The 25,445-nt window shown below is 37.6% G+C and overlaps 1 protein-coding gene and 1 long non-coding RNA gene across 19 annotated transcripts in view; one reads left to right on the top strand and one right to left on the bottom strand.

The window, feature by feature from the left end:
* Nucleotides 1–23,848, top strand: part of LOC309659515 — a 297,583-nt gene extending 273,735 nt beyond the window's left edge. Inside the window, exons 2-3 of the long non-coding RNA XR_014262852.1 lie at nt 6,196–8,228; nt 8,259–23,848. This is a non-coding gene — a long non-coding RNA (uncharacterized lncRNA). The remainder of the gene's footprint in view (nt 1–6,195; nt 8,229–8,258) is intronic.
* The window catches only part of TBC1D5 (TBC1 domain family member 5), a 535,839-nt gene that overhangs the window by 419,928 nt on the left and 90,466 nt on the right, over nt 1–25,445 (bottom strand). For 2 of the 18 annotated variants that reach the window (XM_082459251.1, XM_082459262.1), the window contains one exon: nt 2,586–2,718. The exons of 15 other annotated variants lie outside the window; for them this stretch is intronic. The gene's annotated coding sequence lies outside the window, so the exon portion shown is untranslated. Of the gene's footprint in view, nt 1–2,585; nt 2,740–25,445 lie in introns of those variants that run through there. One more of the 18 variants, XM_082459265.1, reaches the window with a different exon arrangement.

The raw sequence follows: 25,445 nt of genomic DNA, 5'->3' as shown, positions 1-25,445 counted from the left end.
TTCACATTCTCAATGTGCCTCCACATGAGATATCCCGAGAAGGATACATCATTATTTATGTAGTTTTCTGGTTGGAACAGAGAACCTGAATCTAATCACGAGGAAACAGCAGACAATCCCAAATGAGGAGTGACAGGCAGACAGACAGACAAATGAAGGAGTGCATCATTCAAAAATGTCAATGTCATAAGAGACAAAGAAAGGCTGTGTGACCATTTCAAATTAAAGAAGGCAAAAGAGACATGACAGCTAAATACATTAGCTGGTCCTAGACTTAATTCTTACTGAAGGGAGAAAATGCTTATATAAGGAATGTTATTGCATCATGTGACGAATATGGAATATGGACAACAGATTAGATATAAGTATTATACTAAATTTACTGAAGCTCGTTATTGTACTATAGATACGGAAGAAGAGAACATCCCTACTAAGAAATACACATTGACATACTTTCAGGCATAAATGCAATCTCTGCTCAAAGTTCAGGGGGAAAAAAGTGTGTGTGTGTGTGTGTGTGTGTGTGTGTGTGTGTGTGTGTGTGTGTGTCTCGAGGGAAAAAGGGAGGAGACACACCCAACTGATAAATGAGGTAAAATGTTAACAGTAGGTGAATCTGGGTACAGATTAAAGTATGTTTAATTTAATTAAAGTTTTTTTAAAAAGTATTTTTTAAGCCATCCACTTGCCATTTTTCCTACCATATTATTTCCACGTTAAGTTGAAGAGAGTGAGGCCCCAGGATGTGAAGTCATCAGGAGGTGAGCCCACTCCATCTTACTTCAGAGTCTAGCACTGATTTTAACTATCACAATACATTGCATTTAAGACTTACTGGCACCTTTAGCTCTAAGATTTCCAAGGTTGTTTGGTCTGCCCTATCTTACCCCTGCTCTTCTCTCCTAATTTTCTTTCCTCTGTTCCCCTAACTGCAGGCCCCTATCACTACAGTTGCATCGTGCCTCAGGCTCTCCAGCATACAGTACACTGGCCAACTTTACTTCTTACAAATCCCCTGGGAAAATCCTATTTTAGCTGGAAAATCCTGGATTTTAGCTCTCATACATTTACTGGGCTATACTTTACCTACTCCAACAGGCACCTGGAGGGCAGAACTGACTCTGTCTTACTATTGTATGCCCAAGGTCAAGTATAAACCTTACTCTATATTTGGGATTTCAGTAACCATTCATTGAGCTGAAATGTTTAACTTGTTTCATCGCTCGCTTATGGCTTTCCTCATTCTAGCAAATATTGGGAATGCTCAATTTCCTCCCGTCCATTTGCCCACCAAATCTGACTGAGATCTAGTCAACATTCACTTTCTGGAAGATGCTTTCTCAGTTATTCCAGCTCTGGAAATGTCTGCCATGCTCAATCCCTTCAGCACACAAGGGCTGTACCAATATCTTTCGCACTTATTATAAATAACAATATTGGAAAGTATGTTTTATGTGGCATAACATCACAGCAATTTCAAAAGTTGTCCTCATCTCTTATTTTGATTAAGAAAAATAAATACTGGAAAGAAGCCAGTGTGTGCATCTGCTAAAGAAAAGATAAGAATCACTGTGTTTTTAAAAAAAAAAAAAGAAAAAGAAAAAGAAAAGGATGCCGGATGCCACGGTCAAGTAAATTTGGAAAATGCTAAATTGAGTTAAGCTACCCCAGGTTCTCAGATCTTTTAATATAAACCAATGTATATTGTGATTATCCTAGAGAGGAACAAAATATATGGTGCTTTCCAAACTTACTTGACCATGGGCTCTTTCTACTCAGAGCATCTCCTGGGAAAAACAAACCACAGAATATACTTTCGAAACGCTGACTACACTACTGCTGGGAGAACACATCAGAATATCTGGAACTTGCTAAGACACTTAAAAACCAAAAGAGGGGCTTCCCTGGTGGCGCAGTGGTTAAGAATCTGCCTGCCAATGCAGGGGACAGGGGTTCAAGCCCTGGTCCGGGAAGATCCCACATGCCGGGGAGCAAATAAGCCCGTGCACCACAACTACTGAGCCTAGCTCTAGAGCCCAAGAACCACAACTACTGAGCCCGTGTGCCACAACTACTGAAGCCCATGCACCTAGAGCCCGTGCTCCGCAACAAGAGAAGCCACTGCAATGAGAAGCCCGTGCACCGCAACGAAGAGTAGCCCCCGCTCACCTAGAGAAAAGCCCGCATGCAGCAATGAAGATCCAATGCAGCCAAAAATAAATAACTAATTGGAAAAAAAGAAAAAAGAAACCAACTGCTTAACATTAACAGTCACGTGAAGCTTCCCACCTATAATATCTATACAAAGTAGCAACTGATTCTAATTGTAATTAGTTAACGACCAAAACCCTGGAGTTCTACATCAAATACTTGCCTACTTCAGGGTCCCACGAAAATTCTGATGTGAACTTCCTATTGCCTCCTCCAACTCCTGAACTGCAGATGACCAAATGCAATCAGCATCCCACAATTACAACACACACATGCAGAGCAAATGAGAGGTTTTGGCTGAGAAACATTATAGCAGTGCTTCTCAAATTTTAATGTGTATACAAGTTACCCGGTATACAGGTATAACAAGTTACCTGTTGAGCAGAATGCAGATTCTGATTCAGTAGGCATGGGGTTGGGCCCAATATTCTGCATGTGCAACAAGTTCACAGGTAACACCAATGCTGTCAAACTAGGGACCTCACTCTGGGGGAGTGTTCCGGGCACCTTGTGACAAAAAAGAGGCCGCTAACTTATAAGTATCCAATGGCTGTCCTTCAAACTGCTTTTCAGAAGTCTAATTCTCCCAAATGAAAACAACGAAGCTTTCAATCATTTATAAAAACTGAAACTGTGTGCAATAAAAAGAAGATATTAAAATCATTATTATCTGCTAACAATTATTTTTCTTTAGAAACGGCAGTTTCCTACAGATTGCCGTGAAAGTGCATGTATTTATACAAAAATCATTTCTTAGTCTAATGCCCACACCAGTGACACAAAAACGCCTTGACATCTATGGTGATCAGGAATTGTCTCCACCAATAGTGACTTACAAGGCTGCAAAGAGAAACTATTATTGCCATGCTTCCACCCAAAAGACAATGTATAAAGCCAGCATCTTTCTCAATGATTTACTGAAAGCAGCAGCTCACTTTAATAAAACCATCCCAAAACATAAAATTGATTGAACCAACTGCTGTGGTGGGCATACACAACAGCTGATCAAAATCATTCAAGACGTTTATTCGTAACAGATTTTCTTTCAGGCTTTGAAAATTTCTTCCCATTCTATACTTTTATCTTGATATTGAAATCACTGAATTAGAGAAAAAAGAATTTTTAAATCTATGGAATAAAGTTTTAAACTACAAAGTAAGTCAATTCAAGAAAATAATAAACCAGATCACATACAACTTAATGCACACACTAAAACTAATACCCACTTTTCTAGAATGTACTTTGAGTGACAAAAATTAAGAGTTCAAACTGGGTCACCTCTTGTGTTGTCAAAAATCGTGGGGCTTTTTCTAGGGATAGCATTGCCACCACATCACACGCAACATATCACCCTCGTTCCTTACAAAGGCAAACTTAGCACAATTAGATATTATTTCTCTTTATAACTGTATTTCTTGATATTAAACATTTTAAGATTTTATTTCCCTAAAAAACAAAGACATTTATCCTTTCACTGCATGTTAAATGATGCCTTTACCTGACTTTTTATAATAAAGTAATTTTATAGTATTTTTGTCACGGTGAAGGACAAAGATAAGCCAACTGTTTAGATTCCTCTCCTTCGTGTTGTGTCTTTTTGATCACTAACAATGCTGCGTGAACAGCCAACAGAAGGCTGACATTTCATAAAATATGCAGTGATAAAAACTAATACTGTAGCATCTGGGAGCGATATATAAAATGCAGAAATACACCTAATAACTGTGATCTTAAATTACAAGTTACTAAAAGCTAAAGAAAAAGCACACCTAAGAATAAAAAAGTGGCAAGATTACAAAGGGGTTTTTTGTACTCCTGTTTCTAAAAACAAAGTTTTAAAAATAATTTAAGTCTGTAACACTTTCCCTGCTATTCTACACTTAAAAGCCAGCTACCTTCTAAGAACAGGGTTTCTGTACTATATACCTTTCAACAGTTGAAGAATACATTACAAAATCATCATTGAAAGGGACTGTAAAATATGCAAAGGAAATTCCTTTTTCTCAGATTACTTAAAAAATGTCAAAACTGATGATGAAGAAGCAATATATCACTTTCAAGACATGATGCCAGAGACCATCACCAAAATAAGTTTTAAAGACTATAATAATCTAAACAAACATACTCTTAATGCCTGTACTAATACATCTTTTCATAATCTAAGCCTTAAATTAAAGTCCTTTGTACACAACAGCAAAGTAAACTGTGCTCAAATATGTTTAAATAATTTTAACCTTACTGCTAAACATTTGTTTTTCAATAGCGGGAAGCAAGTAAGGCACTCAATGAACACCATCCAAGAGCAAATCATGTGAATTATCTTTACAGCATTTGGTTTAATATTCCACCTATATCCATCAAAATCACAGTTCAGCAAAAGTGCTTTTATTGGTTTTTTTTTTTAATATATATGCTAAGGGGAAGTGAAAAAATAAAAGCCATATTCAGCACTTCAAGAAGCCTGAATTATACTCTAACTAAAGAAAATATACAGCAGTTACGTATGTGGGAGGCAACTGTCCTTGTGCTTATAATTAGCATCTGCATTTAGGGATTCCACCGCTTAATACACACCCACCGCCTGTTACTCTTACCACGGCTTTTTATGTCACTTAATGGAGATAAATACTCTTTCCCCTCCTCATATTTACATCAACGCGATTTAATTTTTTTAAAGCTGTTATAATAGGTTAAACAGCAGTCTCAACATCACTCTTCATCTCCCACTGGACAAAGAATGGCATTACAGGACTGAGAATAGAGAACGCATATTTACATTCATAATGTGCCTAACTATAACATTTATGTAAATTATGATTTTACATTTGCAAATACAATAATTTTTCGTTTCACAGCATACTTTGCCATTCTTTCAACATTAACTTTCCGTGGTTATTACAATCTCAAAAAACCATACCTATGAACAAATGATGTTGTTCGAGCCATTGGAAGAAACACTTAAAGCTAAAATAATCATGTATCTAATAATGTACTTAATTTTAATCTAATCTTATTCTTCTATAAAAGAGAGATTTAGCATATTAAATAAAAACTTTTCATAAATTTGAGTTTAGGGAAACTTCCTTTTAAAAATATTTTCACTACCTTTTAATTATTTCACATCAGGTTACCTATCATATAAATGATATACAAATTTACTATAATTGTTTAAATGTCAAAAATATATGAATCATACTTTCCATTATTTTGTCTACTGAATTTAGACTTAGAGCATATCAGTATTATGTACATTTAAAAGAAAACAATTGTTTTACCATTTGAAAACCTGTGATTTCAAGAGTAATTTACTCTATCAAAATTTATTTTTAAAAATTATACATACCGGTGACAGCAGAGAAAAAAAGAAAGCAATTCTTGGGTTTTTCCCTTGTCAAAAAAGTAGTAAACCACATTCCTCAACTGTGATTAAACAGACACTGTTAAATTTGCTGGAGAATATTTATCTCTCCCTTCTAGAATGTAAGGTCCATGAATATAGGGTCCTTACTTCTTTTGTTTAACTCATAATCAATAGTGCCTGGGTATAGGTAATCAATATTTATGGAAATAATGAGTGAGCAAATATCAATGTATCATCTGAGATTTGTAATGAATGATACTTAGTCCATAAGCGAGATCTAAAGAAGTATAACATGGTTCCTGATCTCTTGACACTTAAAATCCATTTAACAATACAGAATCTAGACCCAACTACAAACAAGTACTAGTGCAAAACACTAAACAGAAAGTGCCTTGTGAGAGGCAAAAATCAAAACAGGAGTTCAGGGCTTCCCTGGTGGCGCAGTGGTTGAGAATCTGCCTGCCAATGCAGGGGACACGGGTTTGTGCCCCGGTCCGGGAAGATCCCACATGCCGCGGAGTGGCTAGGCCCGTGAGCCACAACTACTGAGCCTTCGCGTCTGGAGCCTGTGCTCCGCAATGGGAGAGGCCGCGACAGTGAGAGGCCCACGCACTGCGATGAAGAGTGGCCCCCGCTCGCCCCAACTGGAGAAAGCCCTCGCACAGAAACGAAGACCCAACACAGCCAAAAATGAATAAATTTAAAAAAAAAAAAACAAAAAACAGGAGTTCAGAAGAGGGTGAGATTACAGTAGACCATATTGTTCAGAAAGATTTCACGGAGGGTACAGGACATGAGCTCCAAGTTAGGAAAACAGCAGGTAAGCTTTAGATGAGCATGTTAAGAAGAAAATACGAAGGACGTCACAGGGTAAGAAGAAGATTAACAGTATTGTGAAGTGAGGAAGGATATGCAAAAGTAGGAAAGTTCTCAGTACGCTGGGACCATCTTGACAGAAACCGGAGAAGTTTTGCTACTCACTAGTGGAAGATACGGTTAAACAGTAAACTAGGACAACTTTACGAAAGTACCTTGAAAATCAGGCTGGACTCAATATTTTGTAGTAACCTATTAGGGAAAAGAATCTGGAAAAAAAATATACAAACATATAAGCATATATGTAAACTGAATAACTATGCTGTACACCTGTAACTAACATGACACTATAAACCAACTATACTTCAATTAAAAAAAATATGAAATCCCTAACAAAATCAGGATAGAGATTCCAAATTTCAATCTATAAACAAAGTGGGGCCATTAAAGGTTCCTAAGCAGAAGAATAACAGAGTAAAAGCAATGTTTTAGGAGGATTAATCTGACAATGTATGGGATGGATTTGAGGATAGAAAGGATATCAAATACTTCAGATCTGAGGAGAGCAAAAACTTCTGTGGTATTCTAGGAATAAAGCTGTAAAGGAGTGGATGAGGCTGGCTTTTGAGAATGGTAAGGAACTGACAGGAGCAAAAACTACTAAGACTATAAACTAGTTAGATATGATGGGTAAGGGAGATGGAGACAATGAATTCCTAGGGCCAAGATAAAGACCCTAAAGGATAATGGGAGGGAAGCTAAGAACGGCTAAATTTTTCTGGGGGTAAAAAAAAAAAAGGTTAGGGGCAAAATGATGCTTTCAGTTCTCCCAAACATTCACCATGTTGGGAAGCAAAGTATTCAAAATAGTAGGAAACGGAGAGATGGAAACCTGAGAATGTGGTCGAATGCAGAGCTACAGATTTGATTTTATTTTAACTTTTTATTTTATATTGGAGTATAGGTGATAAACAATGTTGTGTTAGTTTCAGGTGTACAGCAAAGTGATTCAGTTATAAATATACATATATCTATTCTTTTTCAAATTTTCCCACTTAGATTGTTACATAATACTGAGCAGAGTTCCCTGTGCTATACAGTAGGTCCTTGTTGGTTATCCATTTTAAATATAGCAGTGAGTACATGTCAGTCCCAAACTACAGATTTTAGAGTGCACTATGAAGATGTGATAGCACAAATATGGAAAAGGAAGGGAAAGGATGAGTAGAAAACAGAGACTGAAGATTATACCACACTATTTAACAAATTCTATAAATATACGTGTGGAAATTAACTACAATAAAATGAAATGGATTGACTGGCGTCATTAGACAGTTCAGCCCAGAAGGAATGACTAGAGGAAGAAGAAGGGCACAGTGTCCACAGAGAGAGAGCTCACAGTACCTCCCCCAAGCAGGGTTGGAGAAAGTACACAAGAAACCATAATTTGTAAATATTCTGTTTTTCTTTTTGTTTTAGAGAGAGAAAATATTAGAAAATAAACTGAGTACCTGAGGAAACCATAAAATTTTTAAATACATTACTTCCTACTGTATTGCTTTGCTAAAAGAAAAAGCTAGGACATTTTTCTTTTAAAATGTCCCAATTCTAGAATGCACATAAATTCCCATAAAAGTCAAAAGCAAAAATTTACTCATCTGTTCTTTATCCCTTATATAAATTGCATTTCTCCCCCCCCCCATTTTTTCACATCTATATTATTTCTTATTTCTTTATTTCGTTCTCTGAGGTTTAGGTCAGTTATCTATGTAAACTAGATATTATATTTTGATATTTCCTAATTTCGATGAAGTATTCCAATGAGAAAAAAACCTAGCAGGTATTGTACATATTTTTAAAACATTAGCAGGTATTGTACATATTTTTAAAACATACACACACATTTTGAGGCTAATTTACAGGGTAGAGTTTATAGAAGAACTTAAGAGTTCATGAGAAACAGAAATTAAGACACATCCCATACCCCACTGCATCCACCACTGGGCCTGGAACCCAGAACAGCAGCACAGACTTCAGGAAAAGAGGCTCAGAACACCAAACGTAAATGTAGATGTAGAATAGGGTTTTTTAAAGTTGTCTTCCAGAGTGCACTTTACCTGAAGAACCCTGAGAATAATTTAATTGTGACAAGATTTAGGGATTCCAACGGGTAGGGAAAAGCTTTCTAAGGTTTGATCTTCGTCATGATACATACAGAAGGGACACGCTCATTCATCAGTCCAAGCAGCACTTGCTCCGAGATAAGTACGTGAATGCATGCACTCCACGTGGGTGTCACGCTCGACTGAAAGATATTTAAGCTAATCAATAAGTCAGATATGTTCTTAAAAATGCTAAGTGGTTGTTTATGTGTGTTAGGCTTTCTGTACGGCATATTAATGTGCTTTTCCTGTATGATATAGTGAACTCGGTGATGATAAATATGTGCTGTGTCTGCCACCTACATTTCCACTGACAGCAAATGGAGTGTAAAACTGGCATTGTAAACTGAAAAGAAAAAAATTAACTTTAGAGATATGTAGCACAGGTTTTATATCTTAGGTGTTACTTAACTAAATCTAAACTCTGATGGATTCACTACTAAATTAAGGATTCAAGTATCTATAAATTAGCATGTATCCAATATCTGCTTAGCTTATTAAGATATAGGGTTAAAAATCATAAATTGGTCTTTTTTTTTAGATTGTCCAAGGAACAAATAAATCTATCTAAATACAAAATGGTATTTTTCCCAATTGCTTTGGGAAAAATTCCAGATTACACATTTAAGTTGAAGAATAGACATAAATGGCAATTTGGTCTTCAGACACACATAAAATACACAATTGTTTTCTTCAATTAATGTAGTGTAATTGAATAAATTAAAATTTGCAAAAATGTGAAACAAAAACATTCAAGTACTTACTTTATTTAAAAAGGCAGCTGTACTCGTAAAATTGTTTCTAGAGTATAAAACCACCCCCTCTGAAAAAAATCAGCAGCTATTTAAATGAATGCAATGCCCAGTGACCTCTCTGGTACAAAATAAAGTCTAAAGGTAGAGGGGGAAGAAAAGCCTGTCTTAATTCCTCCGCTCCCCATGCAACAGTCTAAGGATAGCGTCAAGCACTAGTAGCAGCTCACATTTAGACGCTACAACCTCAAGATTCGCCAGTTACACTGTCACTGAACACTGAGGTACATGAGAATGGCAGGCTTCAAAGGCAAAAGACTAAAAGAATGATGGAAGTCCTCACACCATAAAACGTGTGGCTCCTTTATCCATAACTAATGGGCAAAAAAGAAATGACGTACACTTCCTCCTTGCTGACTTCTGACAAGTCAGCCAGGAAAACGATTCAGAACCTTTGCAAAGGTGTCAAAGGGACGCAGGAGAGGGAACAGAAAAGGAAAGAACAGAAACATAAATTTAAAAGAGAGGGAGGAAGAAAGCTGAGCTTTGGTTTTTGTTCGTGTTTTACATAATTCAACTGGCTACTCAAATTGGATGACCATGTAATTTAGCAGCCAAACCAGGACATTCCTAAGAGTGAAAAGGTGCATCAGAGGCAGAATAATTCACCAACTCCCCCAGAGATGCTCATGTCTTAATCCCTAGAACCTGTGAATATGTTAACTTACAAGGCAAAAGGGCCTTTGAAGATGTGATTACGGTTATGAACCTTGAGCTGGAGGGATTATCCTAGATTATCCTGTTGAGCTGAATCTAATCCCATGAGTCAGAGGAAAGATGCTATGAGAGAAGAAGGGTCAGAGCGGTGCAAATCAGAAGGATTCAAACTGCTGCTGCTGGCTTTGAAACTGGAGGAAGGGGGCCATGAGCCAAAATGTAGCTCCCAAAGAAGCTGGAAAGGGCTCGAGGTGTATCGGCAACAAGGAAATGGAGACCTAGGTCCTACAACCACAAGGAACTGAATTTTGCCAACAAACTGAAAGAACAGGAAACAGATTCTCTGACACCTTGATTTTAGCCTGGGGAGACCTATATTGGACTTCTGAACTATACAACTATATAATTAAAAATTTGTGTTGTCTTAAACCAATAAATTAGCAATAATTTTCCTGGGAACAATAACAAACCAATACACAGGTGCTAAAAAGAATTAAGGCAGGATAGCAGGCATTCAAAGGACTGTCTCAAGCAGACCGGGCTTATGATCACCCTGCTCAGAACTAGCACCCACTTGCACAACTAACTCACTAGTATGTGTTTCTGAACAGAATCTTTTTTTTTAATTTATTCATTTTAGTTATTTTATTTTTGGCTGTGTTGGGTCTTCATTGCTGCACACGGGCTTTTCTCTAGTTGCGGAGAGCGTAGGCTACTTTCACTCTGGTGCGCGGGCTTCTCACTGTGGTCGCTTCTCTTGTTGTGGAGCAGAGGCTCTAGGCACGTGAGCTTCAGCAGCTGTGGCGCACGGGCTCTAGAGCACAGGCTCAGCAGTTGTGGCGCACAGGCTTAGCTGTTCCACGGCATGTGGGATCTTCCCGGACCAGGGCTCGAACCCATGTCCCCTGCATTGGCAGGCGGATTCTTAACCACTGTGCCACCAAGGAAGCCCCAGAATCATTTTATCCAATACAGAATTCATAACTTTACCTTAACAGTGGAAAATGTTAATCCAAATCATTTTTAGTTAATTCTTTTCTGGAAATGAATTAAGACATATTAAGCCCCGCAAGAAGTTGCAAATAGTCATCAAATACCCACAACAACTAAAACTTCATTCCAAGTATTAACACCTACTAGTTTCTTTCATTCTGTATTATATCATATCCTTACTTTTTTTCCTAATAAAATTTTTCACCATCTCTGATAACAATTCACAACCAAATAAAATAGAAAAGGTTTGACTTGCCTTTCTGAAAAGTCCCTTTCCTCAGCATGTTAAAAACGACTCACTCTAATTTAGGCAGAGGAGGCCAGAGAATACGCTTCAATAGAAGAGGTAAAGTGTTCTACTTAGGCTGAAACTTAGCCTCTCCTTTAAGATGAAAAACAAAAAACAAAACAAAACAAAACCAAAAAAACAATGCTCTTTATCATTGAGAGAACAGAGCCAGGGGTCTGGATGAAATAGCATTTTCTCTTTCAACATAAGTTACTCCTAAAGAGGTTGGCATTTTGTTATGCTTGAAAAAGACTATTTCTAGAATAATCTACTAAGAATAAAGTCATTCTAAAACTGAATATGAATTTTTAAATTCAATGTAGTTCTCACTAAATTTAATTTAAAATTAAATATAAAATTATTGGACATTGAATGTATCTCCCCCATTACATATTTTTTTAAGAAATAGCTTCCTTTTTTGTACTTAGTATAAGCATGACTAATTTCTATTCTAAGATTAGTTGACAAGAAAAAAAATTGTCGACTAAATTTTTCTCTTTTTAAATCTGCTGAGGTCCTCCAATATCAAGCATAGAGCCTGGCTCATATTAGGTATTCAATAATCACTGAATCAGTCAGTCTTTCTCAACTGTGATGGTTAATTCTATGTGTCAACTTGGCTAGGCCACAGTACCCAGATATTTGGTTAAACATTATTCTAGATGTTTCTGTGAAGGTATTTTTTAGATGAGATTAACATTTAAATCAATAGACTGAGTAAAACAGATTACTGGGCTTAAGGTGGGTGGGCCTCACCAAACTGGTTGTACGCCTTAATTTTAAAAAGCCTGATCTCCCCTGAAGAAGAGGAAATTCTGCCGACAGACTGCCTTTGGACTTAAAATGCAACATCAGCTCTTGCCTGTTGGCCTAACCTGCAGATTTTGGGCTTGTCAGCCTCCACGATCATGTGAGTCCATTCCTTAAAATCTCTCTCTCTCTTTTTCTGAACACACAAGCACACACACACACACACACACACCTTATTAGTTATATATATTTCTCTGGGAAAACCTGACTAATATATCAATCTTATCAATGAATTGGAGTTAGATCACAAGACACAGCCCATTCCCCATCCCTAACCAAGGATAACTTTTTGAGTGTAAATTTATAGAAGAGCTGTCCACAAATGAACTGCAGTGGTATCTAAAGAAGGTTTCCTAACAGAATATTTCATAAAAAGGGTGTTTTGGGGCGAGGGGATCAATTTTGCTGTGCTAAATTCAGGTGTGTTTAAGTATACTTAGAAGGTTACTAAACTGCTAACACACTTACCAATCTAAGACAGTAAGATCTCTTAATGTTGGGCTACATCAAATCCTAGGCATGAAGGGAGAAGATGTAGAACTTTTAGTACTCATCCCAAACTCTCTATTCCAGCAACAGCATATAGGTTTTCTCACATGGAAACTCTGGTTGACCAGTAATGGCTCCCTAAAATACAGAACATTATGAAACTATCTTTGGCTACGCAAGAAAGTATGCCATGAGCAGATGTCTACAATAAGCACAGGAAAGGGGATGCATGTAAGCTACATATTTGCCATTGCAGCTTTAGCCAATTATACGCTCTGCTGAGAGCAAATTTACACAACTGGCCTTCTTCTTGACCACGGTGAGGTATACAATATAGGAGATACATGTATGGGGGTGAGGGAGAAGGCTGAGCCCACTAGAGTAACAACAAATGCCAAACTCTACACTTTCACAACATATTTTCTGATTTTTGTACTTTATACAGTTAGAACTTTCTTATTAAATCAGGTGCCATTTGGTGCAGTTAAGGTAGATAATGTAAGATTATCTATCTTTTTTAAATAATCAATTGAAGAGAAAAATAATCCAGGATTAGCAATCTGAATTAAGGTAACTAACAATAAAAATTGCTTCAAAGATTTTTTAATTATGATAGGGAATCTCAGATCTGGCTAACATCTTCCAGCCAAAATTTTCTCTGAAAAGTGGACCTCTTTTAGAATTTGGCTAATGTTAGAAGTTAGGTCCTAGGGCTGAGAAGGATATTGCAATAAAAAAGAGCACTATAAAAGTTAGAAGACAAAAAGAAGGAAAACATAATGCCTAAGAATAAGATAATTTAGTCACCATACCTTTTTAAGAATTTTGCAGTTAAAAAAAAGAACAGGTGTTAGTCATCAGAAACTATTGGTCATTTGATTCTGCCACAGTCCAGGCTAAAAAATAAAAATAAAACCATAAAAAAATCACAGTTTTTTCTTTAAAGCAAAACTCCAATGCTCTTTTGTCAAGCAGAAAGGAAATATTTGAAATAAAATATTTTCACAAAGAAAGAACTACGTGAGTTTCATTATTTCTATACCTAGAATAATGCAATCAATTAGATATTAAGCCCCTACTATGTGAGATTCTATTAAAGAAATAAAATACTCTCATTAGGCACAGCATAGTCTGCCAGGAAGTACAAAAATTCATAAACAATCCCTGCTTAAAACATTGGTGATATAATCCTACATTTTACCATCCCTATGCGTTCCTTTCATCTATTTACTTATGTTGATAATTATTAAAAGTTAGAAGTATGTAAATGAAATTATCATATGTAATAATACACTTTATGCATACATGGAGGGAATGTTAAAAAAAAATCCATCTAGAAAGACAGTTAAGGTCTTACCACTAAGGTATTCTTGAGGGGGTTATTATTTCTGAGGATACCAGGGATCCCATCAATGAACCAATTACTTTTCTAAAGGGCCAAATCAATACCTCGGAGAGAACCCCATGATACCATTTAAAACTTCTTCACAAAATATATACAAACTACATTCTGAGCGTCATCTGCATTGTTAAGTAGATGGTAGCGATGCAGGACACAGAGTAGGTAAGAGCATGACTTCCAGAGCCAAAAAGCCTGAGTCTGTATCCTGGATATAACGTTTTAGGAAAAATTACTTCACATTCTCTGTGCCTCAGCTACTTCATCTGTAAAGTGGGGACCTAACTTATAAAGTAGCTGGGAGGATTAGATGTGAGAATCTGCATGAAGTGCTTAGAGCTAACAGTGCCTGCCACTTATGGAGCACGCATTCACCATTCTTTGCTCCCTACCTTCCTCCTCCTCCTCCTCCGATTACTACTAATCCTTCTGTATTCTTTTCTTTCCAGTGTAATAAGGCCACCTTTGCAACATTTCTTGGCATCTGCTTCCCAGAGCATTTTTTTCCCCTTACACAGTTTGCTGGAATATTTTATTTGTGGCTGGCTCTGACTTTATGTTAATTGTGCTTTTTGTTTCCTGCAAAAATGCAGTGCCTTACTATTGCTGTATTTAGAATTGTAAATTTCAAAATCTATAAATAAAAAGTTAAAATAAATAATGTTACAGGAAGCTAGTCCTGATTATAAATGCAGACTAATGACTTTTTCCCCCGCAAAAAAAGAATAAAAAGAAATGATCTGAAATAGCCCAAAATCCATTGCTTGCAAATAGTAGTACATGGTATTACTTTTTTTATTGGTTCAAAATCAGGTAGTATTAATTATTAAGTAAGACCTCAATGAGTTAGTTTGTACAGATTTGGGGTTTGTGATATCTATTCTGCATCTATTTGGTTAATCATGTTTTAACATTTAAGTATTTTTGGGCTTTCTGTTTTTCCAGTATTACAGCTCACAACACCCTTTCACAGGCATCTTTTCATCAGAAAACCAGAGCCGACTGAGCGCGGCCACTGTACTCCAGGCACGGTGCTCAGCTCGCCTCCAGGAGGCGCTGTTCACAGACCTGAAGTGGAGCTGGGCAACCTGACCCCGTGCTGGGTGTTACCACAGATACATTATCATGTTTAGTTGAGGTAACCCTCACAAACCACACAGTGGACAGTTATTCTTAACTTCAGTATTTTACACATGAGGAAAAAAAATGAGATTCAGAAAGACAAATTGACTTGTTCAAGATCACAGAGATGCTATCTGGCAGAGCTAGGACCAAACCCCCCACCGACTTTCCAATCTGCCCTAAGTTTTAAACCAGAATGAATGTTTGTATCATATAACATTAGAACCACATATTTTTAATATAAAGCCTATGTTCCTCATAGAAAATAAAATTACAAATACTTTCTTCTACCTAGTATTAATGGTTACTTTAGACACTATAAAAACCGCAAAACATTAAATGAGACTGAGCAATTTTAGTTTCCTGTGGACATTCTCTAGTACTTAAAGGCAGAAAAAATTAACCTTCTCTGCTTCCCCCAGCCAACTGCACATGGTTACTTCTCCAAAGAGTTCCAAGTAGGCGAACCAAATCTACTTTTTAAGAGACTCATTACCTTTTATAAATGACTTTGAAAAGATGCAATGACTAGGATAAACATAATATGCCATGATGGGGAGAAGAGGAATCACTTATTAAACCAGTGAAAACATAACATTTTTAAAGTACACCCTCTGTCAAAGAGGGGTAATGAGGTCTGCAAAATCAAAGAATTGTAACAATGTAAAACCAACAACTTTTTAACAAAGCAGAAGATATTCATTTCAGTATGTATATTCCAATAAATATATTCATATGTATTACTCTAAAGAGTATGTTTTAAACTGGCTAATGACACAAATTGGCTATGCCATTAAATAATCTTTACGATGTAAATAATACTAATAACTGTATTTTGGAAATATTTTCTGGTTAGAATAATTTTAACAAGATTGCCAAGACTTACTGAAACAGGAGAATGCTTCATTCACCCTCTCTATTCCCCTAATCTCAACTTCTTGGGAAAAACACAATTGTCAACTCTCTAAGGAACGTTCTGGGGGCTATGTATGCCCTGCCATCACCAGAATCCAGCCTGCTGCTGAAACACAATGAAACAAACCCTGGTACGGAAATATTCATAGTATCGTTAAATTCCCAAACATGAAATTTGAGATGCCCTTTAGAGCAAGTGTAGATTTGTAGAAAGGAGTTAATTCTCAAGAAAACTGCCACTTTGATGGCTTGGATTCTGAGCATTCAACACTAGAGTTGCATTACTGTAGACATTTGAATTTTACATTTAATAGGGACATCCACCTTATACAGTCTTCAGTGTTCATTCATTCACTCAGTCAATATTAATTTATCATCAGGCACTATTCTAGATGGAATTTTTTCTTACAAAGTAACAGAGCCACTGACCTCAGTAAGTTTAGGTTGTCAGTGGTATTTGCAACAGCAGGCATAAGCCTCCTCTGTGCAACTACAACTAATGGTTTTCCATACACAGACAGTGGCAGTATAGATTTTTATTGAGAAAGTCTATTATGTGGCTCTAATCTCAAATGGACAACAAGTGACCTGCTGCTGTAATATTTACAAACTTGAATAGAAAGTTCATTCCGTGGCCCACTTCCCAGAGATTTCTTCTCTCATAGCTGAAACGCATTTAAAGTACAGTTTGTATGAAAAAGGACAAACATTTAGAACACTATATAACTTACATTTTACATCTTGGAAACGTGGCCACATTTTTGTACACGTGTGTAAAATCATGATGGCACACAACCCCAGATACCTCCTATTTATTCACTTTTGGTGTCACTTTTAGATGTCATCTATTTCTGACCTTCAAATTCTTCCATAGACTAGTTCACTGACTACAGCAGAGATCAGTTAACATCTCTAAACAACTTACACAACTTGGGTATTTCTACAATTGTTATTAAAAGATGATTCCTGAGAAACGTGATAACAAATGATAGTCAGCAACAGGATACTGAGCAAAACGTGTTCTAATAGATGTCTACCCTGAACTACGTCCAAGATAATTATTTCTGAAACCAAAGACACTTCATTACAATAAAGGAGCACCTTTTACGGTCTCACAGGATAAGCATGAGAGCACTATATCAGATTTCCAGAAGAATGGGCTTTTAAAAACTTCTTTGAAATAATTTTATGCTTATAGAAAAGTTGCAAAAATAGTGCAGAGTTCCCACGTACTGTTCACCTGGGTTCCTCTAATATTAACATCGTATGTAATAATTATAGCACAGTTATCAAAACATAAAATTAACATTGGTTCAACACTGCCAGCTTTCGCCTCTGTAAAGTTACTATGTTTCTCTTTGTAATTATTAAACATCTTGGAGAGATACTTTTAGACTCTGGAAACATTCTGTTTCTCCTCAAACTTTCCCCGTTTTTGGCATCCATGAATGGATCTTGCCTACAACGACTCTTACTGTCGTGTTTACCACGGTGATTTACTCTTTCCCTCATTCCCTCTACATTTATTAATTGTAATTCAGAAGAATAGTTTTTAGACTGTATCAAACACCAAGGTCCCAATAAATTATCAAAAGGCTAAAGCCAAAAAAAACAAAAAAACAAGAACCACCAACAACAAATGTATTGGACAACAGAAGCCCATCTTGAGTTAATGACCCTAACTCACCACATCAGATGTGCAGCAGGTCCTTTTGAAGGACCCGTGTTTGAGAAAGCTGTTAATGACATCTGTCAGCAGCTGTAGTGTTTTGTTTCATATAATTGTAGCCTCATTTTTTTTATCGCAAGTAATGCATCACGATGCATACTGAAGGTTTTCCAAATAAAGAGTCTTGAGTAATCTATTTTGAAGTAGCTAATACCACAGCACATTTGAGGCTAAGGGGTAAGCATTCCTTAGAAACCAAAGCAATGAGGACAGCAAATATTCTTCCCCTGCAAATCTAATCTCATTCCTCAGCCTGAAGCCTCCCCACGTGAGCATGAAATCATACTGATAAGGAGACATCTCTCAGAACAGTGAATTCCAAAGCTCTGCTTTTCAAGACTATTATTCCTATGACAGGACGAGGACCTGTAAGCATGAAAACATAACGTTATTCACTTACTCTTTCACAAAAGGAACACCTGTCAATTTCATGCTAAAAGGCTTCAAGCTTATAAGTTTCAAGAAGATGCCTTATTTATCAAAACTTTATTCTCCTTGTTTATTTATTAAATACTGCAGTCTTACACTGAGGTCAAAAAGTGTCAACCAATTACTGTATAAGAGAAGTCCTATGTATAATATTTAAAGCTATCCAGAATACACAGAATTATTTTAATAGGCAACTGAATACACTATTGTTTATTCCCACATATATCTCAACCATTATAAGCATACCTTTTTAATCTAGTTTTTCAAACTAAAACCTCAGTAAACTGGCAACTAGCACAGTGCCTGACACAAAACAAATACTCAAGTATTTTTAGCGAATAAGTTAGTGACGAAAAATACATATAACAATGTATAATTGACACAGGTCCATAATTCCTTCTGGACTACTTCCCCTGCAAGCTAAAAGTTCAAGCGTATCTCTTCTTCTGCACATTCAGAAATCTATACATTTTAGTTATTTCTTAAGAAAGACATTAATTAAAATGACTTAGAATATAATCTAAATGACATGGAAATATATCCTTGAAGTTTATCACCAGAAAACTACAATATATTTGTAAAGGACAACAGATCATAGTTTAAAGTGATTTATTTTCACAATGGATATTTGGGTGATAAAAACAGATGAGAAAACAGGAAATCCCACTCATATTTCTGGTTTTACCAATTACTGTTACGATGAGTCCTGGAAACCCTTGCAGGATTATGGTTGTAGGATTTATGATGACTTCACTTTTGGTTACAAACCTTAATTTATTAAACAACAACCACTCTTGGTCTAAAGAGTCTTAACTATGACATGGAGCACTGGATAAGCTGTGATGGTCATTTTCTGGCAGTTGCATAGAGAGTTTACAATGTACTTCATTTGTATCTTCATATTCTTTGAAAATAAAAATTACTTTAATATAGAATATTGCTAGCTTGTACGTTAAAACACTATATCTTATAACTGGAAATGTATTTTAGACTAGAATGTAAAGAAGGAATTTGGTGTGCACTGGTAAGTCTATGCTTAGGAAAGAAAATTGCAGTAAAAGCTTCCTATTTTCTCAGATCCCAAAGGACCAGAGGATAATTCTAACCAGCAGGGGGAGATGAGGAGGAGAGTAGTAAGACAAAGAACAGGCTATAGGCAGGAAAAGCAGTTATAATTATAGCTGGGAACACAGAATTTGTTAAAGGAAGTCTACTGTATAATTATATTTGAAAATTTAGCAAGATGCCCAGAGGCTGACTCGCAGCTGTCAGGAACTGGTAGCTCTACTTCTGTTCATGCAGCGACCACTTCGGCTACTAAATCCACTATCTAGACGTTACTAGAACTGACATTTAGAGTAAAGGGATAGATCTTCTCATAAGACTTCTTTTTCTTATAATGGATGAAGGCATCCATTTCAACAAAGTAACCGTCTCTCTTTAGCTTCCTTTTTAGACCTAGCTCTACCTTCTCCAGAGAAGAGAAGAGAAGGGTTCTCTCCCTGAGAGAACCCATTCTCATAGTAAATCTATTATCTAGATGCAGATCTCCTCCCTGAACCAGAGAAGACCTCCCTGACGAGGTGATACTTGAAGAAACCTGAAGAAACCGAGGAAAAGAGCCCTGTGTTTACCTAAGGGAAGAGCTTTCCAGACAAAGGGAAGGGCGAGTGCAAAGACCCTGCAATGGGGCAGACGCACAAAGTCGGAGGAACATCGCTGAGGCCACTGTGACTGCAGTCGGGGAAAGCAAGAGATGAGGTTTTAGGGAAGTCAAGTGAAGTACAGCCTTGAAGCTAATCGTAAGAGCTTAGAAATTCATGAATAAACAAGTGGAATTCTGGGGTAGCCTGCTCTGACAGTCAACACCAAAAATCACTTTGGTGCTATGTAGAGAATGAACTTGTTGGTGAGGGAGGACAGTATAAGACATCAGCTAACAGGCTTCTGCAGAGTCCAGGTGAGAGATACTGATGCTTGGAATGGGGTGGAGGTAGTAGAAATGGCTGGATTCTGGTGATTATGATGGATATATGCATACACACAGGCATACGATTAAATAAGACATTTTTTATTTATCAGTTTAACACATTTTTAAAAAGTAATAAATATAATAAAGCAATAATTTCAAATGGGTAAAAACAATTTTTACTTCTTTCCTACTCATAAGGAAAAATTCACAAGGAAGTGAGACAGGAGGGGACGGGGGAGAAAGAATACTCTAGACAAGCCAAATGGATTTCTTTAAAGAAAAGAAAACACGGGATTCCCCTGGTGGAGCAGCGGTTGAGTCCGCCTGCCAATGCAGGGGACATGGGTTTGAGCCCTGGTCCGGGAATATCCCACATGCCGCGGAGCAACTAAGCCCGTGCGCCACAGCTACTGAGCCTGCGCTCTAGAGCCCGCACGCCACAACTACTGACCCCACGTGCTGCAACTACTGAAGCCCACGTGCCTAGAGCCTGTACTCCGCAACAAGAGAAGCCACCGCAATAAGCCCGTGCGCTGCAACAAAGAGTAACCCCCGCTTGCAGCAACTAGAGAAAGCCCGCGCGCAGCAACGAAGACCCGACGAAGCCAAAACTAAATAAATAAATTTATTTTTTAAAAAAAGAAAACAATATATCACACTTTTGAATTTATTCCCAGGCCTCAAAGCAGGGCTCCCACACAGCGGCTCTGTATTTATGAAAGTACTCCCCTCTTTACACCTGATTTAAAGTTGCTCAAGGAATGTTATTCCCTTTTTTTTCAGAGGGATCATCTTTAATGCATGTACCCACGGATGTAATTCTGAAGTCTTAGTTGGTGGCTTAACGTGTAAAGTGGTGAATGTGTTATAACAGTGACTTAAGGTACAGCATCTCTGATTATCAAATTCCCTTTAAACTTCATTCTACAAAGCAATCCCACCTTCTGACTAAAGAAGCATTCAGATTTTATAATGTGTTCACATATGAAATTTTCGTTTTATTATAGTACTCCTGATTCTATCAGATCAATTCAGTCACTCGCTAACAATAAAAAACAGGGTAACTACTATTCTTGGGATTGCTGCATGTAATTTTCCTTGTTAATAAAAATCAAGAATTTTTTATCATCCCTTTTTCAAAAACTAGATGATGTCCTTAGTCAAGTTTTTTTTTTTTTCATAAATTTATTTATTTATTTATTTATGGCTGCTACTCTTCGTTGCAGTGCGTGGGCTTCTCATTGCGGTGGCTTCTGTTGTTGCGAAGCACAGGCTCTAGGCTCACGGGCTTCAGTAGTTGTGGCTCGCGGGCTCTAGAGCGCAGGCTCAGTAGTTGTGGCGCACAGGCTTAGTTGCTCCGCGGCATGTGGGATCTTCCCAGACCAGGGCTCGAACCAGTGTCTCCTGCATTGGCAGGCGGATTCTTAACCACTGCGCCACCAGGGAAGTCCCGTCAAGTATTATTGTTAACAGTAAAAGTGAGTTATCCGATTCATTTGAATTAAAAGAATTTTTTTAACTTTTTTTATTGAGATATAACTGACATATAACATTATAGTGCTTGCAGGTGTACCATATAATGAGTCAATATTAGTATTTTTTTCAATTTTTTTATTGAGGTATAGTTGATAAACAATATGTTTCAGGTATACAACAATTTTTAAACGTTATATTCCATTTATAGTTATTATAAAATATTGGCTATATTCCCTGTGTTGTACAGTATATCCTTGTAGCTTATTTATTTTATACACAGCAGTGTTAGTATATGCTGCAAAATGACCATGATAAATCTAGTTAACATCCATTAGCACAGTTACCAGTTTTTTTTCTTGTGCTGAGAACTTCTTAGATCTACTCTCTTCGCAACTTTCAAATACACAATACAGTATTATTAACTATACAGTCACCATGCTGTACCTAAAGAATTCTTAAACATTTAAATCTCTTTACATTTCTAAAATTCAGAAATATTTTTATTTAAAAATTGAACACTCAAAAAAGTAGCACATTTCCAATTCTAAAAAAATAAGAATGAGTTTCTCAAAACAGAAAAAATGTTAATAAGTATATACAGCTTTGTTATCAGCAAGCATCCCGGAATATAGACACTCCAGTTCCCAAATGTGCAGCCCCATGTTTACCTGTCATCACCCCAGCTGCCCAAACCTCAGCAATGGTCTGAGGAAGTTTGACAACCAAGTGACAATGCAAATCATTAGACAATTAACTACCAGAGGACCTAGACATGGGGGAGAGGAGAGAAAAAAACCTAAACTGCAAGGAACAAGAGTATTAAGTTTAAATATGCTCCCCTCGTCTACACACTAGAAATGGAGTGACATTAATCTAGGGGATAAATGCTACCTCTTCAGAGGTATCTCCCTACCCTAAGTCACATCACCAGACCTGTAAGTCTGGCCCTCATAGTACCACTTGATTTTTGAGAACTGCTATCAGAAACAAAACGTTTCTGTAGCTTCAAGTTGTTCTCAAATACTCTGTCCATTAATTTACTCATCTTCCATAAAAATTCCAAATTTTCCTCCCCACTACAATGAAGAGCATTGGGCTACAGATCAGTGTCAACATCAGACGTCTATTGTTAGATCAAGAGTAGGCCATGAATTTTATTCTAGAGCTTAGAGCCCAAGAAGGCTGTAAATGCCAGAAATGAAACTCTCACCCAAACCAGAAGTTCAAGGCCCCTTTGACTCTACTGGAAAGCCTCAGGTCTGCCAGAGCTACCTACCAGTGGGGAAAGGGAGATTTCCTGGGCCAAAAGAGTTTGGCATAAAAGACTGGTCTTTTTGGAACAAGATAACCTAAAGACCAAAGATTTTATTTTAAGCCACTGAAGAACCAACTCATACTCCTCTTTGGTGGAAAATATTCAGGGACTACACACAAGTTTCCCAGTTACTCAAGATTAAGGAAAACTGGACTAAGGAACAGCCTTAATAGATCTGTTCTATTCTTTCTCATTTGCCATCTTATCAAGTTTCGAGTAGAATTATCATTCCTCCTTTCTCTATCTGCTATATGGAAAAGTATAAAGTAATTTTTAAAATCAAGACTACATTACATATATCTATCTTGTGAAAATAAATCATTACAAAGGAAGGTTCAAAACTACATAAAAAAATCTCAAATCTGAAATGAAAAATATATTTAAAAGTATGAAAAGCTTCCTTACACTGTTCTTTGGGATATTTGTTACAGATGTTTCCTTAAACCAGTAAATTTTCTGTAGTTGAGAGATAAACTGTCCAAAATAAGGACAAAGCAATACAACATCACCTGATAATACATAAAATACATTAAAACTCATGGACTCTAGCACTGTATCTTGTTATCATTATAAATGGGAAAAATAGGTAAAGTCTGTCAACAATCAAATCCGGAAAAAAATAGCTCAATCAGAATGACAAATACCTCCAGGTTTTAAAACATAACTCACTCTGACATGTAAAATCCACAAAAAATATTTTTGCTCCAAATTTTGTGGTACCTTATTATTCTATACGAAAATTAAAATCAATCAAATGAAAACCAGAAAAAGTAAAGAATACCTGAACCAGAAAGTCTGTTAGAATCACCATATGATCCAACAATTCAACAAATACATGTACATGCGTGTTTACTCACAGCAGCACTATTCACCATAGCCAAAAGACAGAAACAGCCCAAATGTCCATCAACAGACGAATGGATAAATTGTGTTATATACATACTATGAAATGTTATTCAGCCATAAAAAGAAATGAAGTACTAGATAAATGCTAAAATATGGATGAACATTGAAAACACTATACTAAGTGAAAGAAGCCAAAAACAAAAGAACACTTATTGCATGATTCCATTTATATGAAATATCCAGAATTAGTAAACCGTAGAGACAGATTGGGGGTGGGGGGGCTGAGAGATGGGGGAAATTGGGAGCAACTGATTAATGGGTACAGATTTCCTTTTGGAGGGTGATGAAAATGTTTTGGAACTAGACAGAGCTGTTGGGTTACACAACACTGTCAGTGTACCAAATGCCACTGAATTGTTCACTTCAGAATGGTTAATTTTATGTTATGCAAATCTCACCTGAATTTAAAAATTAGATGGTAAATAAATAATCAGCCACCTTACCAGTAATAAGATATCATGCACTACTGATAAGATACACTGAGGACATCACCTCTGTAGTATCCTTCCCAAGAGTGCTTAACCTCAACCTGATCATAAGAAAGCCTCAGACAAGCCCAAATTGAGAGATATTCTAAAACATAACTGACCGGTACTTTTCCCAAGTCTCAAGGTCATGAAAGACAAAGGAAGACCTAAGAACTATCACACACTGGGGAAGACTAAAGAGACATGACGATAAATGCAATGTGGGTTCCGAGGCTGGGTGCTGAAACAGAGAAGGGAATTAGGAGAAAAATTGGTGAAACCGGGGTCGGAGAGAAGATGGCGGAAGAGTAAGACGCGGAGATCACCTTCCTTCCCACAGATACAGTAGAAATACATCTACACGTGGAACTGCTCCTACAGAACACCCACTGAACGCTGTCAGAAAACGTCCGACCTCCAAAAAGGCAAGAAACTCCCCCTGTACTTGGGTAGGGCAAAAGAAAAAAGAAATAACAGAGACAAAAGAATACGGACTGCACCTGCACCAGTGGGAGGGAGCTGTGAAGGAGGAAAGATTTCCACGCACTAGGAAGCCCCTTCGCGGGCAGACACTGCAGGTGGCAGAGGGGGGAAGCTTCGGAGCCACGGAGGAGAGCGCAGCCACAGGGGTGCGGAGGGCAAAGCGGAGAGATTCCCGCACGGAGGAGCGGTGCCTACCAGCACTCACCAGCCCCAGAGGCTTGTCTGCTCACCCGCCGGGGCGGGCGGGACTGGGAGCTGAGGCTCGGGCTTCGGTCGGATTGCAGGGAGAGGACTGGGGTTGGCGGCGTGAACACAGCCTGAAGGGGGTAGCGCACCACAGCTGGCTGGGAGGGAGACCGGGAAAAAGTCTGCAGCTGCCGAAGAGGCAAGGGACTTTTTCTTGCCTCTTTGTTTCACGGCGCGCAAGGAGAGGGGATTCAGAGCGCCGCCTAAACGAACTCCAGAGAAGGGCGCGAGCCGCAGCTTTCAGCGCAGACCCCACAGCAACAGGGGCGCAGAGGAAAAAAAGGAGAGACTCCCGCCCAGAGGCTCGGCGCCAAGCAGCGCTCACCAGCCCAAGAGGCTTGTCTGCTCACCCGCCGGGGCGGGCGGGGCTGGGAGCTGAGGCTGGG

This window comes from Balaenoptera physalus (genome assembly GCF_965194825.1).
Source record: "Balaenoptera physalus genome assembly, chromosome: 4".
Classification (NCBI taxonomy): Eukaryota; Metazoa; Chordata; class Mammalia; order Artiodactyla; family Balaenopteridae; genus Balaenoptera; species Balaenoptera physalus.
The sequence above is the reverse complement of the archived record's forward strand: the minus strand, read 5'-3'. Positions and strand labels throughout refer to the sequence as shown.